At 41.8% G+C, this 14,945-nt stretch overlaps 1 pseudogene; it reads left to right on the plus strand.

The window, feature by feature from the left end:
- Positions 1-12,182: 12,182 nt before the first annotated feature.
- Positions 12,183-13,131, plus strand: LOC112861290 (large ribosomal subunit protein uL18 pseudogene; annotated as a pseudogene).
- Positions 13,132-14,945: the final 1,814 nt, after the last annotated feature.

Raw genomic sequence — 14,945 nt, forward strand, 5'->3', positions numbered from 1 at the left:
TTACAGAAGGAATTCTTTTCATGGGGATGGGGGGAGTTAAAGGAACTAAGGAGGGATGTTGAGGCACCCAAGAAAAGCAACACTGAGAAGCTGTTTTTACCTCTAGGCCTGTAGAGGCAAGGGGAGGAACAGTGAGAACTGGAGCCAGGAAAGTGAGCTGCCCTGCAGAAGCTGTGGTCATGAAATGTCACAGATAATGACAGAACTGCAGCATTCCAGTGGGATTAAATATTTCAAACTCTCCTGCCTTGTGTTCTCCAGTCTCCTGCTGGATCCTTCAATGCCTGAACCTAAATATAAGCAGAAAGCCAAAGGAATCCATTGAGGCCAACACCCTTCTCACCCCCAACTAGGTACAAAGAAGGGAGGTACATATATATTAATACCCTTTTACAAATGAGCCAACTGAGACTCAAACAGGTTAGACAAATTGTCCAAGATCCACAGCTGTTAAATAGAAAATCCCATACTCAAACCCAGGTCTCCCTGCCTCTAAACATCTATGGTCTTAACCACTACTCCATACTGGCTCTCACCTACTTGGCACAGCATTATGCTAGGCCTTCTTGTTTGGGGTGTTGGAGTTGGGAAGGAGAGTCTGAGGCATCAAAGAGTAGGAGGTGGTAAACAGTCAAAGATGGCAACAATCAATCCCTTCCCTCCCTGCGTGTGTACATGATACTCTTCACATCAAGAGAAGTTGTCTAATTTCCCTCTTCATTAATCTGAGCTGGCCTCAGTGACTCTATTTTAACCATCTGAAATCTGAAATCTGAGGCTAGGTCACAAAAAGATTTGCAGCTTGCTTTTCCATATGTTCCCTCTTAGATGCCAGATGCCCTGCTGTAAGAAGCCCAAGCCACATGGAGAAGCCACATGGAGATGTTCCAGGTGCAACTTCAGCTGAGTTTCTAAGCCGAGAGCCAACAGTAAGTGCAACCCATACAAGTGAGCTGTCTTGGACATCCAGGGCAGTCGAGCCTTCAGATGACTACAGTCTTCCACCACCATCTGATTATAACCACATGTAAGATGTCCAAGCAAGAACCACCTGGATGAGCCAGGCCAACTCAAGAACTGTGAGATACTAACAAATTGCTTTAAGCTGCTAATTTAGGGGTGATTTGTTATGCATTTATGGATAGTCAGAATATTGGGTAATGTTTCTGACTTCATGGAAACATTTAGACAAATGGAACATAAGCATACCACACACATTCCCTCTCCCACATAACTGTTAATAAGGAGCCTCTTTCCTGGAATCTTTCCCTCCTCTGCACAAATCCGGACCCCACTAATTCTTGAGCCCAGTCTCCTTGTTAGTCTATAAAACCTTTCCTTCCTGTGAATGCCTCAGGATACAAATGAAAGCCAGTGAAGATGGGGAGTACCTTAGATCAAAGCTCTCTGCCTTCCCTTCCCTCCCAACTTCTGGCCATGCATGTTCTCCACCAGTATGGGGTGAGGATGTGGAACGGACTGTAGATGCTGCAGGACTCAGATGAGAAGAAGGTAAGCCAAGGTTGAAGCAAAGGGAGATGTGGGCCTTGTAGGAAAGCTTTTATCCTAGAAAGGAAAGAAAACACCCATAATCTATCCTAGCCCAGGACTAGAGCTAATCCTGGGTCTAGCAGGGTTTCTCAAACTCAGCACTACTTACATTTTAGACCAGAAAATTCTTTGTTGTGGGGCTGTTCCAAACATTATAGGATATTTAGCAGCACCTCTAGCCTCTACCCACCAGATGCCAGTAGCACTTATCCACCACTTGTGACAACCACAAAAAAAGTCTCCATACTTTGCCAAATGTTTTGCAGGTGGTAAGAATGGCAAAACTGAAAAGCACTGCCACCTCCCTTATTTCTCTGAAGACTTTCCCTCTCAGATGGTGAGAAAAACCTGTGACTTTCTACCACAACTACTTCACCCTTCCAGCTACATGACCAAAACCCAATCCCTTCATCTAGCTCCAGCAGGCTCCCCTCTCCCCAGTCTTCCTCTGGCCAGATGGCACCCAGGCTCTCCAGGGGGCATTTCATAGAAATGACACAGTGTTTCAGGCTGAGTCCATTCTATAGCCCAGGATTAGGATGATACAGGCCAGATTCATGGGTGAGCCATTAGGCAGCTGTCCAGAGCACCAGTCAATAGGGGCCACCAAAATGCTACTGGCATAAAACTAGAGTAGGGAGCCAGTCAATTCAGGTCTCCATACATGACTGCTGACAAAACTCATGAGACATAAATGGATTTGGCTGCAATTAAACACTCCCTATTGCTGCCAGCCTCTCTCTGCTGATATTTTTTATGGCAAATACATGAAATTTACATGGTGTGTATAAGGTCTCACTACTAACTTTGAGACTGGCCTTCTGGGAGTTCCCTGTAACAGTCCAGCCTGCTTAAATTCTGAAACTGAAAAATACATGATGCTGTATGTGCTCTTTCCTGGGGATGACTTATTAGAATGTCTACATTTAAAGAGTTTACTATGCCTCTCAATAAATTGTCTAGTTCAGAAAATCACATGTAATATGTACATGGAAAATATACCTTTATTTTGAATGTAAAAAGCATTTACTTTTATTATTTTTCCCATTCCTATTAAATACTGAATAGAAATGTAAAGAATAGACAAAATCATGTAAAAAGAACCAAAGTTACTCATCTGACATGCCCAACGTCTCAGTATGGACTGGATGCACACATAGTGTTTGGAGGTGAAGGGGCACAAAATTGCACTGGAAACCGTTTCTTTCTACTCCTATTTATTTCCATTTAAATCAGATCAAAGTGAATCTTCAAAGTAACTTTAATAATGTAAAAACAAGAAACAGTCTGAAATATAAGTCAGGAAATGAGGAAGAACAGATCACGTGTTTGACCTTAAGGTTTTGAGGAAGATTGGGTGCTAACTACATGTATAAGAGTCTCAGATCTTTCCCAGCAACATTAGGTAGATCCAACCCCTCTTGTTCAAATTAATACTTCCTTGATGCACTGTCCAACCACTCTCTTCTGTACCCCAAGCAAGGAAATGCTCATCAGTTGTTGGGGTTGAAGAAGTCTCCCTGCTGCATGCTTCCTGTATGCAATCTCAAGGTCACAAATCTGTTACACCTCATCCTGCAAGAAGCAGAAGCCAAGATGGAATTAGACATGCAAGCAATCGACTGGAAAATGTCTGTGAGAGAAACAGAGGTGGAGTCAGAGAAGACAAGGAGAGCTGTCAGACCATAGAACAGGGCTGACCCTGTGAAGGCAAGAGGGAAAGAAGGACAGAGTGCTGGGTTAGCAGTCTCAGACTGCAGCACAGTGCTAGGAAATTTTTGGCTAGGTTGATGGAGAGCCCTAGTACCAATTTATCTAGCATCTCACAGGTATGGGCCTGCCTTACTACCCCCCTTGTGCTCAGTCATTGGCTGAGAGTATCCCAAGGGAAGCAAAGCCTCAGAGCAGATGGCATGGATTTGGAGCACAGCATCTAGGGATATTTATTAAATATGGTCCCCATGACACGGCAGGAATTCTAAGTGGTGCATTTTTAAGGCCACCATAGCTATGGAAGCCTTAGTGTAGCAGAAGGCAATGGATGAATAGGACAATAGAGGAAGAAAGAGGGATACCGCCAGGTAAGGGAGGCCAAGACTGATTTGGCCCAGTTCTGCTCAAAACTCAACTCACACTTCAAATGAAGGTTTGGACTATTTAGAGGTTTCTGACTCCTGAGATCTAGACCAGTACCAATATCCACCAAATTAGCTAGTGTGTACTAGCTTGGAAAGCAAGCACCATTGACCATATTTTACCTAAAAGAAAATGTAATTCAGGTTTCAAACAACCAATTTTGAAGTTGACTTTTGGTTGCAGACATACCAACACAGGGGATTATCAACAAGAGAGTAATTTTGCTTACAATGATATAACCATTATCAGAGAATATCCAAGAGTAGGATAAGATATCTACCTTTACACAACTGGTATTGTTACATAGCTGAAAAAATGCAATTAATTATTTTAGAAATATTGATTAAATGTCTATGTGTTGTCAGGAATTGTCCCAGGTGCTAGAAAAATAGGTAGACATATTTGGAGCTATTCAAGAATGAAGAACTAAGAAAATGCAGGGAGACATTATAGGGAGATAGATTTAAATTTGTAATATGAATTGCACCAATAATCATAAAATACCTAGGAATAAACCTGACCAAAGATGTAAAAGATCTGTATGCTGAAAACTATAGAAAGCTTATGAAGGAAATTGAAGAAGATATAAAGAAATGGAAAAACATTCTGTGCTCATGGATTGGAAGAATAAATATTGTTAAAATGGCAATATTACCCAAAGCTATCTACACATTCAATGCAATCCCAATCAAAATTTCACCAGCATTCTTCTTGAAGCTAGAACAAGCAATCCTAAAATTTGTATGGAACCACAAAAGGCCCCGAATAGCCAAAGTAATTTTGAAGAAGAAGACCAAAGCAGGAGGCATCACAATCCCAGACTTTAGCCTCTACTACAAAGCTGTAATCATCAAGACAGCAAGGTATTGGCACAAAAGCAGACACATAGACCAACGGAATAGAATAGAAACCCCAGAACTAGACCCACAAAAGTATGGCCAACTAACCTTTGACAAAGCAGGAAAGAATATCCAATGGAAAAAAGACAGTCTCATTAACAAATGGTGCTGGCAGAACTGGAAAGCAACATGCAGAAGGATGAGACTAGACCACTTACACCATTCACAAAAACAAACTCAAAATGGATAAAGGACCTAAATGTGAGACAGGAAACCATCAAAACCCTGGAGGAGACATCAGGGAAAAACCTCTCTGACCTCAGCCACAGCAATTTCTTACTTGACACATCCCCAAAGGCAAGGGAATTAAAAGCAAAAATGAACTATTGGGACCTCATGAAGATGAAAAGCTTCTGCACAGCAAAGGAAACAATGAACAAAACTAAAAGGCAACCAACGGAATGGGAAAAGATATTTTCAAATGACATATTGGACAAAGGGCTAGTATCCAAAATCTATAAAGAGCTCACCAAACTCCACACCCAAAAAACAAATAATCCAGTGAAGAAATGGGCAGAAGACATGAATAGACACTTCTCTAAAGAAGACATCCAGATGGCCAACAGGCACATGAAAAGATGCTCAACGTCACTCCTCATCAGGGAAATACAAATCAAAACCACACTCAGATATCACCTCACGCCAGTCAGAGTGGCTAAAATGAACAAAACAGGAGACTATAGATGCTAGAGAGGATGTGGAGAAATGGGAACCCTCTTGCACTGTTGGTGGGAATGCAAACTGGTGCAGCCGCTCTGGAAAACAGTTCGTCAAAAAATTTGGAGATTCCTCAAAAAATTAAAAATAGACCTACCCTATGACCCAGCAGTAGCACTGCTAGGAATTTACCTAAGGGATACAGGAGTACTGATGCATAGGGGCACTTGTACCCCAATGTTTATAGCAGCACTCTCAACAATAGTAAATTATGGAAAGAGCCTAAATGTCCATCAACTGATGAATGAATAATGAAATTGTGGTTTATATACACAATGGAATACTACGTGGCAATGAGAAAGAATGAAATATGGCCTTTTGTAGCAACATGGATGGAACTGGAGAGTGTTATGCTAAGTGAAATAAGTCATACAGAGAAGGACAGACTCCATATGTTTTAACTCCTATGTGGATACTGAGAAACTTAACAGAAGACCATACGGGAGGGGAAGAAAAAAAATGGTTAGAGAGGGAGGGAGCCAAAACATAAGAAACTCCTAAAAACTGAGAACTGAGGGTTTATGGGGGGTGGGAGGGAGGGGTGGGTAGGTGATGGGTATTGAGGGCACCTGTTGGGATGAGCACTGGGTGTTGTATGGAAACCAATTTGACAATAATAAATTTCATAATAAAAAAATAAATTTGTAATACGAAAGGATACCTTAAAACTTTTCAATAATTCTGTTATATGTCATCTTCCATTGTGCTTCCCAGCCCTTTGTTCATATAGCTATTGTCTCACTGATCACACTGTATTCTAGTTAGTTATGTATGGATTTCTTTCCCCCTGAGAGTTTTCAAAATCTCCAAGGACTGGGGCCATATATATTAATTCATAATTAAATAAATAAGTCAGCACTCATATATTTACTCAACAAAAGTTTTTTGAGTGCTTTGTGCCTACTGTTGGTACCTGGGGAGTCCAAGATAAATAAGATACAATGCTTATCCTTCAGAAGCTCATGTAAACTAGAGAGAAAGATGAGGAGACATTAATATAGTTCTGAATGGTGTGTGCTATAATGGAGGCATTTACTGAGAAAAGAAGGAGCATCAGGACAGGGTGTCAGTGAAGGAATTCCTCATAAAATTGATGATTCTTCAGCTGCATCATGACAGATAAGTAGTAGTTATCCAGGATTTTATCCCTAGTTTCCAGCACAAAACAAGCCCTCAATTCAGTTCTGCAAAATGAATGAATGAATGAATGAATGAATGAACAAATGATAAATAAACTGAGTGTAACTGAGAGTATTTTCTCCTGATCAGCATGCATTGCCCTCCTTCTGGGTAATAGCACCTCACCCCTGGCTCCAGAAGTGGGCCCATGACCCCAGCCTTGGCAATCAAATAATGAACAGCCCTGGCGACTGGACATGGTTGAACTTGGTACAGTGAGACAAATATCAGGACCTGTTTGAGCAGTCGGAGGATAGAATCTCTCTTCCTCATTCTGGGGCATCTGGGGGTGTCTTGGTTAAGAGAAGTCTTCTAAGGGTGAATTTCCATACAGGAAGCAGGACTAAGAGGAAGAAAGAGAGAAATTGGTAACATTGTTTTAGCTCCTGGATCCAAAAATACAAGAAGTAGGTCTATTCCTTAACTGTTCTTTGGGTGATCTTTAAATTACCTTTTCTGGCGGCTATGCATGGGGTGGGATTTAAGCCAGTTTTAATTGGCTCTTCTATTACTTGTGGCAAAACGTGTGTTGGCTAAGGGAGATAAATAGCTATCCACAGTATAAGTTGCTTCACAGAGGACTGAGTTGCCCATTTCCAGAATGATTCATATAAAATTAAGTCTATCAGAAAAGGAAATGCTGTATCACTGGAGAACCCTAAATCCTTTTTTAGCCTTGTTGATTAAGGATAGGTTTGTGTCCATTTACCTGAGGAAGATAGTGTGAAGAAAAAGGAAGGAAGGAAGGAAGGAAGGAAGGAAGGAAGGAAGGAAGGAAGGAAGGAAGAAATGGACAGAGGAAGGGAAAGAGGAAGGGAGGGAGCGAGGGAGGGAAGGAGGAAGGAAGGAGGGAAGGAAGAAAGACATGAGTGGGGAAGAGACTGCACTATAACATCACCAGATTGCTCATCATTTCAGAATTACTACCTACTTCTTGTGAGTGACAAACCAGAAAGAACTAACCCACCAAAAGTTTTGTTAAAAAGAATTAACAAATGTGCACGTTGGTTGAAAGAAAGAGATGTGGCCACTGAGGCATAGCAGCTGAGAAAGATATTTTTCTTTTTCTTCTTTCCCCTAAGTGCACCATCTAAAGGAGGAATTACTATCAAATGCAAACATCCTCACCACAGTGACAACCTTGGCAGGGACCAGAGGAGAAAGTGCCCACTGGCCCCGTTCCCGGGGGTTTGAGTCAAGAGGCCAGGAATCTGTGTAGCACATCTGGGGCAGGAGAGCAGACGTCTAATGGGGCAAAGCCTAGAACCAGAGAAGGTGCATTTTATGAAACGGAAATACAAATAAATAGCTGACACCAGAAGACAGAGTGTCTCCTGACTGTTTAGAAACCACTGGCCTCTGGTTCTATTTATAAAGATGACATGTTCCACAGAACCAGTTTTCCCTGTTACTAATCGAGGCCAAAGCATCAACATATTCCAGGCACATGTGGGAAGGGATGAGATGTGGGTTCAGGGCTCTGACCTTCTTTAATGAATTCATTCTGCATCTGGGGTCAGGACGCATGCAGAGTGTTTGTACTTTTTACTCTCAGTAACTGGGGGAGACAGAGATGCATAGTCTTCCTCTAGATTTCTAGCTCTTCTCACCTTCCTGTCAGTTTCCTCTTTCTTCTTTCTTGCCTGCCTGCCACCCTTACCTCCTCCTCATTCTCTCCTAGCAGAAAGAACACCCCTAGCTTGTTAAGAGGCATAGATTCTGGTCCAAGCTTTGCCAACAACTGGCTATTCAATTTCAGGCACTTATTTAATCTCTCTGGACTCCAGTTTTCTCATCTGCAAAATGGGCTTAGATAAGTGTTTACCTAATTCATGTTTTCCAAAATATGAAGAATGGGGCTGTGTAAGTGGATATTGAAGATCCTGAGACATATTTCAGTAAAGAACCATATTCAACTTTGTTTTGCCAAGCATGGCTCAAATTCATTTGAGAACATAAATCTCTTTTTTTTTTTTAATTTTTTTTTCAACGTTTATTTATTTTTGGGACAGAGAGAGACAGAGCATGAATGGGGGAGGGGCAGAGAGAGAGGGAGACACAGAATCGGAAACAGGCTTCAGGCTCTGAGCCATCAGCCCAGAGCCTGACACGGGGCTCGAACTCCCGTACCACGAGATCGTGACCTGGCTGAAGTCGGACGCTTAACCGACTGCGCCACCCAGGCGCCCCAAATCTCTTTTTTAAAAAATAACATGTAGCTACATCTCACTATTCTATGGTTTATTGGTTGAACTGCTGTTTTTGCCCAATAGTTGGATTGATTCTCTAAACCTTCTTTTTACCATCCTTCTATTTAGAGTGGTTAGGGACAAAAACTGTACTTCTCAGACCTCCTGAAGCGTGAGTTTTGCATTTGGATTACACTCTACCAATAAGATGAACTCATGTGAGATGGGGAAGTCATTTTCATTTCTTTCCCAATCCTGACGGATACACTGACCTAGATGATCTATAAAAGTCTACTTCGGGGCGCCTGGGTGGCTCAGTCAGTTGAGCATCCGACTTCGGCTCAGGTCATGATCTCACAGTTTGTGAGTTCAAGCCCCACGTCGGACTCTGTGCTGACAGCTCAGAGCCTGGAGCCTGCTTCAGATTCTGTGTCTTCCTCCCTCTGCCGTTTCCCCGCTCATGCTCTCTCTCTGTCTCTCAACAATAAATAAAGTTTAAAAAAAAAATTTAAAAAAATAAAAGTCTACTTCAACTCTTTGGGATTTTTATGTTTTCTCTCTTGGCCATACCTTTTCTTAGGCAAAAAGCTCATTTACATATCGTGAATCTAGTTCATTTATTTTCTTCTGGATTGTAATAAATCCCAAGAAATAGACGGAGGACAAATCAAGAAAGAATAAATGCTAGCTGGGATCATCTTGCTCTGAAGTTTCCATCATCTTCTACAGCTCATTTCTGATTTCGTGGGACATAGTTCATCTTGGGGTCTTGTAGCAATTCCAAAAAGACAGAGACTTGCTAAAAACTTGTAACTGTAACCATGGTGCCCCATGGACCCTTAGGGCACTGTTACGAGGCTGTATTAAGCTGGGCACACAGACTATTTCTCTCAGCATCCCCTATTCATCTTGTAGGGATGATTGTATTCCTCATCACATTCCAGGAGCACTTTTGTATTGTTTTTGAGAGAGAGAGAGAGAGAGAGAGCGAGCGAGCAGAGGGAGAGAAAGAATTTCAAGCAGGCTCCATGCCCAGCACCGAGTCCAACGCAAGGCTAGATCTCATGACCGTGAGATCATGACCTGATCTGAAATCAAGAGTTGGACGCTTAACTGACTGAGCCACCCAGGAACCCCTCCAGTAACGTCTTAAATGCTGCCGCACTTAAAGAAGACAGCTCTAGGAGGGCACAGATCTAGCTCTGGCTCCCTGATGACTTAGTAAGCAACCTTGGTCAGGACAAATAACCACTGTGTCTCTTAGATTTTCTGGATCTAAAATCAATGAAGCAGGCTTTTCCTAGTTGCAAGTACTTTAGACAAATAGGGGACCCTGTATGTAGTATAAGGAGTTTTAAAATTGAGCTTTTCCGGTGGGTGTCGGAATCGAACCTACTCCTGACTCTTGACCCCACGAAGGTTAAACATTGGAAGTTGGACTCATCAAAACATGAGATGAAGGGAATTTCTGGGTGGTTGGTCTTTTGGCAAAATTGTAAAATGGTCAAAATTTGTCTTTTTCTCCTTCCGAATGACAAAAATTCAGTTTTCTAGCTTTCAGCACCAAAAAACTTTCCCTATTTTCCTCTGCCTCCTAGAATTGTCCTGTGTTTTAGATCTGTCCTTTTCAGAGCAAGGAAAAATAGTAAGCTCATTTATCCTGAGGCTGTGGTTTTAGCTCTGGCTTCTCATCAGTCCTGGATATCTTCAGAGAGCAAAGATGTCAGGGTCCTACAGCTAGAAACCCAACAGTTGGTCTTGGATGGGGCCCAAGTATTGGGCTAAAACTTCCACGGGATGAGAACCACCAGGGTATTGTTACCTAAAAGCACCTCTTCAAAGAGAATCATGGAAAAAGTTCCAGGGATCAACTAATCTTGTCCTACTCCTACTCAGAATTTCCATAAAGCAGATTACTGCCATTCACTTTTACTTACAAGCTTCAAGCTAACCAAACTGGAAGTACAGTTCTTGCCATAAATAGGAAGCTCAAAAAATCTTGAAGTAATGCCAAGGTTAGTTCAATATGAAGTTTATATCTAGTAGCTGGTACCTTGTTCTGGAAATTCTGTGCCCATTCTGCCTCCTGGCTTGATTGTACCCAATTATCCCACCCTTAAATACCTCCCAGAATCTGGTTTACATCCTCTGCCTTGTGTCCTGTCCCTCATGTAATTCTTCAATACTAACCTGATGACAAACACATGGGCTTTGAGTTAGATCTTGTTCAAGTCTTGACCCCACCACTCTGTAATCAGAATTCCTTGGGACAATTATTTGGAGACTTGGTTTCTTCATCTGCAGAGTAAGGGTGATTTTACCTATTCTATCCCAGTTCAGAGTTTGACACACAGTAAATATTCAACAATTGTGAGGTCCCTTTCCTCTCAAATCTCGCTGTTTACCTTGTACTTTTTTCTACCTATTATTTATATGACCCATAACCCCAATGGTTTTTAAAGGTAGGATTTCAAGTATCAGTAGGAAGATATTTCAGGCACAGCAAGAGCTTTGTGTTGCAATTGAAATTATAGCCTACTGGTCCCCAGTAACTCTATCTTAGCTCCCACCATAAGGGGTCTGTCCTAGGCATTCAGGGCAGTGATGAGATGAAAGAAACTAATGGATGCAATGGGAGGAGTGAACTGAAGAAACCCTTGATAGTCACTAGTGGGAAGCTGAAAAATAAACCCAGAGAAGACCTGGAAAGGGCAGACCACCAGATGTCTAGCTAGGAAGCAGAAATCCTGGCTGGGGTCTGTTTCAAACCACAAAATCTGAATTTGGGGAAGAAAGCATTAAAAACAATAAATTACCAAATTTAAGATTCAACTGCCTCAAACTGTAACAACTTAGGCACTTGTAAAAGAGAAGTATTCCAGATGGCAAAGTGGAAGGATGAATTATAGAGAAGGAAGTGGCTAATATCCTGTGCAAGACTTTGAAGCAATACAAAGAGCTCTCCTTGAAGGAACAGGCTAGGGGAGCCTGGTGTTTCTAGGAAACAGAAATGGGGTGCCATTAGATTATGGTCAGCTGGCCCGCTGGCCAGTCCTGGGTGCTCAGGGCTCAGGGCTCAGGTTAGTTTCAAATTGCCTTCTGTCTTCTAGGAGATTCTGTAACAAATGGCCCTGGTGCCTTAGGAGGGCATCTGGAATGACCACTTAAAATGGATAGGACTTTGAATTGACATAGTCCATCTGGCCTCGCTACTTAATTCAGGATCCCATGGGCCTAGGTATGATTTCAACATCACTTTTCATCTTCTATCTCCTTTTATACAAGGTCACTCCAACCCTGGAACCAAGGAGATTGAATCTGAACAGGTAAACTGAAAACAGGTGAAGGACTCTGATTGCATCCTGGTCAAAGGGGCTTCTCAAAATGTAGTCCTCAGACTGCATAATCTGACTACATGATACCTCAGCACCACCTGGGAGATTATTAGAAATGCAGCACCCCAGTTGGTCTGTGGTGAGCCATAGACACTGACTGGCCTTTGTTTCACAGGATGGGGTTTATTAAAAGTGTCAAGAATAAGGCTTATTTCAAGAGATACCAAATGAAATTTAGAAACAGATGAGAGGGTAAAATGATTACTATGCTTGGAAACACTTGGTAATTCAGGATAAAAATAAGTACAACACATCTAAATAGAGGATGATAGTTCATGCATATCATTTGTCAGATTGCTTATGCCTGTAGAGAAGGAGATATGATAGTTTGTGTAGCTTTGCTCTTGAGCTCCCAAAGTGTGAAGGTTGGCCTGACAAATTATGTTGCAGCATACTGTACCAGCCTGCTGCTGGTCTGCAGTCTTCTTAACTCATTTGGTATGGACAAGACCTATGAAGGCCAAATGGAGGTGACTAGAGATGAATACAATGTGGAAAGCACTGATGGTCAACCTGGTACCTTCAGCTGCTATTTGGATACAGGGCTTGCCAGAACTACTACTAGAAATAAAGTTTATGGGGCCCTCAAGGGAGCTGTGGATGGAGGCTTGTCTATCCTTCACAGTTCAAACAATTCCCTGGTATAGCTCAGAAAGCAAGGAATTCAATGTAGAAGTATACTGGAAGAACATCCTGGGTCAGAAAGTTGCAGATTATATGCATTACCTAGTGGGAAAAGATGAAGATTCTTACAAGAAACAATTCTCTCATTACATAAGGAACAACATAACTCCAGACATGATGGGGATGTTTAAGAAAGCTCACACTGCTATATGAGAGAATCCAGTTTATAAGAAGAAGCCTAAGAAATAAGTTAAGAAGAAGAGGTGAAACTGTCCCCCCAAATGTCTCTTGTCCAGAAGAAAGATTAGGTAGTTCAGAAGGCAAGATTCCTTAGAGCTTAGGAGCAGGCTGCTGAGAGCTAATAAACCAAACCACAATTTTCTATGAAGATTTTTCAGATAAAGACAATAATAAACTTATTCACCAGGCAGCTAAAAAAAAGGGGGAATGCAGCACCCCAAGTCTATCAAATCAAAACCTGCAATTTAACATGATCTGTGGGTGTTTCATACATATGTTAAGGTTTAAGAAACAGTATACTACTAGATTATATATGCAAAGGAGGAATATAGGCCCACGAAGATATTTGTATGCATAAGGAAGGACACAGTCCATGTCCAATCATTTCAATAATACTGCACCTCATGGAGTCTACAAGTTCCTAATATCACTGCCAAGGCATTTTTCTCAATATGACTAATAAAGGCCTTTTGGTCTGAAATTGGGTCCATAAGTAAAGGGGCATCCAGTCCTCAATCTCAGTCTCAGTTATTTTACTGTTTCTCCTCTTGTCATGCAGCAATCCATACCAACTGAAGGAAAGTCATAACATACAGGAAGCTGCATAAAACCCTCTACTGGTTTGCTATCACACTCACAATAGTTCAGATTCCTTATTGTGGTCTCACAGGGCCCTTCATTCTCTGGCACCTGACTACTTTTCAGAATTTATTTCTTGCCCTCTCTAACGCTGTTCCAGCTATTCTTGCCCTTTTCTTTTTGGAACACACCAAGTTCATTCCAAGCTCTGAACATTTCCAGTCATTCTTTCCTCTATGGTAATGCACTTTCTTCCCTGCACTTTCTTCCCTTATGTCTTACCATGAGTCCTAATCATGTATGTCTCAGCACACACACAAAAAAATGCTTTCCTAGAAAGACCAACATTGCTACTCTATCTGAAAATCCTACCCCAACTATTCTAGCTGTATCAGATTATTCTGTGTGATTTTCTTCATTGAATTTAATGTTACCTGGTATTCTAGTGTTTATATTTACTGATTTACTTCTCCCCTGCCACATATAATAGAAACTTTAGAAAAGCAGATTCCTCTTCCTGACTGCTGTATCCCCAGTGCTTAGAACAATGCTTGACAAAGTATTTTTTCAATGAATGTTTCCTAAATGTGAGTGAATGATAGCAGTAAGGTGAAACTACTGGCTTCTCAGTTATCTGTGCATTCCCGCTTTCTGTGCTCTAATCACCCCAATTATGCCCGCAGATAACTCAGAAGGGCTTAGATGGCAGAGCCTGAGTCAATGATGCTTTAGGTCTGACCCACAGGATTGAGAGGTCACACTGTGGTCACTTCAGGTCTGTGTAGTGACTGTATTCAATTCAATACAGTTTTATAAACCTTTGTCCATGCACAAGGCACTGTGGAATAAAGGCAAAATATAAATATAAGGACAAAGGTATTCCAGGAAGGCAAAATGGAATTTACAAAGGTATAAAAGCAAGAAAGGGGGTTGGGAGAACTGCAAGTAGTTTGGTGATACCAGGATGCAAAGTGCACAGTTTGGGCAGGCAGAAGGAAATAAGGCTGGGGAAGGAAACAGAGAGCTTGTAATAATACATCTCCTTGAGATGTTGGACCTACTTTATGTTTGAGGTCAGATGCAAATATCTCAAATTCTTTTTAGTCCAAAAGAGCCAGCAGTGAATTTAGCTGAGAGCATGTTGTAACCTCTAGCCCTCCTCTGTGCTCCCTTTGGGCACCATGAGCACCATACCCAGCAATCTCAAAAGCCCTCACATGCTGGACCCATTAGGCACTGCATACTCCTCTGTCTGAGTCATTTCCCCCTCTGCCAATGGTGACAAACCCAGAGGAATTCTCCATTAATTGAATCTGAGATGACTCACTCTAAACCAGGGACTTGAAACTTGAAAATCTCAGCAGCAATACCTTGGCAGTAAGACTCTTGGTTTCAGTTGTCCAGCTTATTGTCTGGAGAGCCAGTGGGTGTGAGAG

Source organism: Puma concolor, chromosome A1 (genome assembly GCF_028749965.1).
Source record: "Puma concolor isolate L17-30 chromosome A1, mPumCon1.1.hap2, whole genome shotgun sequence".
In the NCBI taxonomy this organism is placed as follows: Eukaryota; Metazoa; Chordata; class Mammalia; order Carnivora; family Felidae; genus Puma; species Puma concolor.